Source organism: Hippichthys cyanospilos, chromosome 2 (genome assembly GCF_059441005.1).
Source record: "Hippichthys cyanospilos isolate Australia breed blue-spotted pipefish chromosome 2, RoL_Hcya_1.0, whole genome shotgun sequence".
NCBI classification, from domain to species: domain Eukaryota; kingdom Metazoa; phylum Chordata; class Actinopteri; order Syngnathiformes; family Syngnathidae; genus Hippichthys; species Hippichthys cyanospilos.
This window is the reverse complement of record NC_142370.1, coordinates 6401987-6407986: the sequence shown is the minus strand read 5'-3', so window position 1 is coordinate 6407986 and position 6000 is coordinate 6401987.

Sequence of the window (6000 nt, the reverse complement as noted above, 5' to 3'; positions counted from 1 at the left end):
CTTCAATCATTAATTGCTGCTTTTATTAATATTTTTAATGCCATTATTATTATTTCTTTATTCTCTTATTATTATTATTTTCTTTGAATTTGTGTCAAATTCTGCTTTCTTTAAACTCTTCTCAGGGATATCTTTGCAAAAGTGATGTAAATCTCAATGGGCCTCTTCCTGGTTAAATAAAGGCGTAATAATAATAATAATAATAATAATAATAATAATAATAATAATAATAATAATATCATATGCCTTAGTCCATAGTTGGGCTAACGATAGATTGTCGATAGGTATGGATGTGAAAGATTGTTTGTTATTTCCGTATGTGCCCTGCAATTGACGTCCAACTGTAGTCCACTGGTACTGTATATACGCCAGTTCACCCGTAACTTTAATGAGGACAAGCATTAGTAAGACCTAGATGGAAGAATTCTCTCTTTGCTCACCATCTTGCAGGTAATGTATGAGAGTGTTTGTGGACCGGAACGGAATCCTAATTTCCCCCTAACACACACACGCGCGCGCATTTACACGCACGCGCGCGCACGCACGCACACTCACACACACACACCATATTTTATTTTACCTTCTTCCAATCTGTGCAAGGTCTCATCAAAATTTTGCTTACTTTTAATGAGGTGCCTTTTTATGAAATCTACTCAGGGAGGCTGCCCAAACGTTTAGCGTTTGCTCTCCAATTAGGGAAGCTAAACAGTCCCAGTTGCTCAGAATCGACCGTTCAAGGAAAGAAGCCGAGTGCTAACTGTTTGGAGGGATTAGCCACATAGGAGAAAAGGAAGGGGCTGCAGGAAAGGAGGAAGGTGCCGATGTAGCCCAAACTTTGAGCATCCAAATCAGTCAACTCAGTTTTGGGGTGGAGGGGAGGACACTTCCTCCTCCAAGCAAAACTGGCTGTGCGGTTCCATCACAATAATAAAGCCAATGTGGCCATCTAGCGGACAGAGATGATTTAGTTTGTAAACGCAGCCGCGCTAATCCATTGGTTACCTCTAGTGCCAGGGATATGAGTAAATTAATTCAAAGAAATTTGAATATTTGGTCGCAAAAAGCAAAGACCTAATTTAAAACCTTTGGCACTGTGTGAAACCCTAACTTGAGACCCTAAACCAAGGGCTTTCAATCCTGGTCCGCCAGGACTTGCGTCTTGGGTGTTTTGTATGGCGCCCCTGCCGCAACACACATGATTCAAATGATCTGGCAATCAGCAAGTTTGGCAAACGCATCCTCTCCTCTCTTGTTCATTGTGAAAAGAAACTGCAGAGGGGCAGAAGAGAATCACGAAACACAACATTATGTGCTATTGTTGCTGGGAAGTGGTTTAGTATCAAGATCAGTTCTGAACCAAGGAATGGAAACCTGACAAAATGCTCCGGAGGATGATTTATACTTCAATCAAATCACTGATTGTCTCACTTCACTGTCAATCAAAGAGGGATTGCTCCTTAGACACATCATCCAATCATCATGCAGAAACAGTGCAAACAGGACAATTCACTGCTTCTTAGATGCCCATGCCCAATCCTAATACTCACACCGACACTCTACTGTCCACATTCAAGTGGATACATAGAAGAAGTGTTTGAAAGCGCTCATTACAAGCGTGTGAAATTTGCAGGATTGGAACAGTACAATAGGTCATCAAATTGTGTAACTGTGTTGGTTCTGTTGAATGAAAAAAATGCAGCATTGAGAATTTTGCTGTTTAAAACGATATTAAACTTGCAGCCAAGGAAGTTGGAAAGTAAAAACCTTGGACTTGCAACTTTGCAACTATGCAACTTTGGCTAAATGGCCATATGCATGATGTGCCTCACATGTGCAGAAGGTTTCTAAGTATAATAATTACACTAAGACAAAAATGTGTAGCTTACTTTTCCAACAACAAAGAAAAAAAAATACAAAAACAACAAGACAAATACAGTGTGTTAGTATAAATCGACCATACTTAGAAATCGACCCCCCCCCCCTTTTTTTTTTACTTCAAATTGGGAATTGGGATTATAAGGCGATTATAAATCTACCGCTAACTTTAGTTGTTCCATAGATCATGGCTGTCCAATCGTAACACACGATGTGTGTTATTAAAATTACGGTACTTTTAGAAGCTTTTTTTCATGGTAGAGTGATCCCTCGTTTTTTGTGGTTAAAGGGGACCGGAACCCCGTCTCCGTCGCGATAAATGAAAAACCACAAAGTAGCATCACTTAACACCTTGATGAAAAGATTCCTGCGCATTCGTTCATGATTTCAGTAATCATCACAGACGCACATGTGTATCGCATCAGCAACACCGCCAAGTAATTATTCCTTACAAATTATTGTAGTCTAATTACAGTAGTTTAAAAGACTAATTTCTAAAATGTTGTCATTTCAAAAAGGAGCTTGTCATTCTGAAGAATGCCCCTTTTGCTTCTTTCCGCTCCAAAGGGTTCTTTGTCCTCTGTTGCCCCCTTTTGGATGGAGTTTCCACTTCCAGCGATGTCAGCATGTGTTAACGCTGTCTACACTGCAACACACAAATGTGAAAAAAATAATCTTATATCAAGCACTACAAATAACCTTCTGATTACATTCGTATTGTCTAACTAACAAAGACAAGATATTACTCTGTGAATTAGGTGTCCCAACAGCTCTAGCCATGAAGGTTCCAAGCACAGACTCTGATTTGTGTGAAGTGAATGTGCGAACTACTAAACCGCAATGCATTCACGATCTCAACCATGAAAAATGAATCATGGATAACACATTGTACATGATTAGTTTTTGTATGATTATTTTAATCTGTGCTTCTTCACTCTTGTCTCTCCCTTTGCTGTAGCCTCTAACCCCAAGATTGCAGTTGACCATTATACGGGGCTGTATGTATTTTTAGCACAGCCGCAGATGGGGCCATGGCAGCTTGTAAGAGGCCAGAATGTTCTTTATCTCAGCTGTCAGGCCTTTTTCCTAACAGCAAGATAGATATCATCCACTTGTGAGGGGTTGGTACAGATGATGAGCTTTTAATTCTGTCTTTTTGCGACAGTTCAATAACTTGGCGATGCAGATGGAGGGGTGCGAAGATACAATGCCCATTGCTGCTGAGTCATTTCCTCTGTGGTAGTAAGTAGGAGTCACATTAAGGGCAAAACCATTTGTCAGTGTCCTGGAAAGGCTGATGTTTTTGGTCACAGGTTTAATCTGGACAATTAGATTGACTCCTAACTTCCGCACTAAAGAGTCAGGGTCTAAAATGAGAAAAAAGACCTATAATTTGACATGACTTACAATGCTGTTTTATTGAGGTGGAGAGGGGTAGCAATGTGCAAAGAATGTGAGTGTCAAAGAATATGAGTGTTGTGATCCTCAAATCTCCCTTGGGCAGTGCTTCTCAATTATTTTTTGCATAGTCCCTCAAAGAAGGACAAAACTGTTTGCGCCCAATCCCCACTCTCTGCGGTGAGTATAATTCATTACCGATGAAAAATGTGTAAGCCTAACCTTTTTAACACAACAAAGGAAAAAAAGTCATTTAAATCACTTTCGGCAAAGATAACTTTTCTTTGGCAAGGTTTATACAGGTTATCACTTTTTCTGAATCTGAAAAAAAAGCTTAAAGTGCATCAAAGTGCCTGAAATATGAAAAAAAAATTGTCGATCCTTATTTAAACTTGAAATATTTTTGACTAACTGAACTGTTTCATTCTAGGAAAAAAAGAATAAATTGACCTGGAACATACACAAATGTATTAAGCATTTTAACCAGAAGAAAGTGGTAGAGAACATCGTGCCAGTTTTTCTAAGTCACATTAATTAGAATACATTCCCCACACACCCCAATTCCACCACCATTGCACCGTGTCCTATTTGGCAGGGATTGATCTGGTGCCTACTAACTACTATGACTGCTACTGATAATGATAAAATGCTGATGAAGAAGAAAAGAAACTATTTACAACAAACTGTTGAAAAGAAACCTGAACACATCATTTAACTGGCCCTTGAACTGCTTTAAAATGTTGGTGTTTCAGGTATTGTACTTCTTTTGGTTCCGAATAAGATTTGTTCAGTGCAGGGGCAGATCTTTTTTTTTTAAATAGTGGGATAGAAGGCCATCCCAAAATCTAGAAAAATCCTAAACAAATTGTTTTACTAGTTTTGACTTAATCGATTGGTTTTAGTTTTTTCGGGAACTATTTGTAAGTGTCTGTCTTGCAAAGTGGACGGGAGTCACCAACTGTCTTTTCTTTTTCTTTCTTTACTCCAAATTGCAAACAAAATATCACAGGTATCATTAACATCTTTCACTCTTTATTCCTCTTCATACAGCTGTATGCACAAGAGAATAATGTTTTGTCCAGTTTGAAAGAACAATGTTCAAAATCAACGCAATACCATTACCCTACGGAGTAAAATGTTATATGCACATCCCTTTTAATTAAGTAAATCTTAATTCTGTATCGACATTTAGCTTCAAATGAGTAATGTCGTAAAAAGCTACAACTGTGTTTAATAATTAAAGTTGAAGAATTTCAAATACTCCCATGTTTACATGTTTGTTTTCTTTTACCCTCAAAAGAAAACTTTGTATATTCCAAGTGTGAGGAGCCAGACTCCAACTAGGGTTTTGTTTTTTCTGTTTTTTTTTTGCAAAAAGAGTCAGTGAATATGCTGGAGGCTACAGCTTGGCAGTCAAATAGTCAGTCTTGTATTTTGTGTTGAATGAGACTCCTTTGAAAGCACATGTGCTTCCCATGCTAATATTAACTACACAGCAACCAAGTAAGCAGCTGTGATTGAGAACAACAACAATACTATGTGGCTGCTAAACAGCCTTAAACAACTCATTGTTTGTCACAGAAACACTTTAAGATGAAGCCTGAGAGTCTGCGTGTAAATGGTGATGAATATTGCCTCCAACTGATATTTTACCCTTATGGTGGTCTTCCCACCGGCTCAATAGGTCACTCATTTCAGGAGTGGATTTTTAAGTAAAATGCTCTAATCAAGTCTGAAGGTCCTTTTCTGAATATTGTCACAGTTTTGACCTCATTTCCATCCCCTGTCTCCCAAGGCAAGGTAAAATTGTCCCAGGGTATATGAGCAGAGCATGATTACACCTTCGCCCACTGGCAGTCCACTCGTTTGATATGGAAATGACAGGCGGGAGCGGTAAAAAACAGAGGTAAACAGAAAATCAGACGACTGACCATGATGACTTGCAAATCTGGTGCTGGTCAAACTGCTGGCTTTGTTTGCATTTTTGAAAGACAAGGTTGCACAAGGTATCAGGAGAATTTTCTGCACGCGGCTCAAAAATTAATTGGTGCACCCCTCAACCCAACCAGTGAAACAATGCTTGATTGTGATATTTATTTTTATGTTTTGTGTTGCACACTTCATGGGGCCAACTGCAGGCAAAATATACACTAGGGTTGCAAGGCTAGCTCAGGAGTCGACATTAATGAATGAATTGCATTCAAACGTTTTACACCAAGACACGCCTCAAAAAATAACTCCAAGTCTCCAAGTACCACTATAATCAACAATATTAACCCCTGGGTGTCTGGAGATTTTTCACTAGCCAGGCCTTAATATCACCCAACTTGGGCTGACTTTGAAAGGGTCATAACATTGTCACATATATTTTTTTTTTTTTTTGGGGGGGGGGGGGGTACACCCCCTTTAGGTACAAAAATGGTAAAAATGTGATCATCGCAGAAGTAACTATGGTTTTTATTTATGAAAGTGAAAAACGAATATTACTTATGTCATAATTAGAATATTATAACTTTTGAAAATGTTTGCATTATGGGAGTCCAGGCTAAACCAATCATCAGAGTCATTGAAAGGCTTGCAAAAATTGGCTGCTAGCACCACCTGGTGGTTTTGGGGTTTTAACACAAACATTTCAATTGTGCCCCGTTCACAAGTGACCGTTGGAAGGATTAATGCAAAAATCGGGGGAAATGCATGATCAAACATGGGTTTGAATGGCAGTAAGTG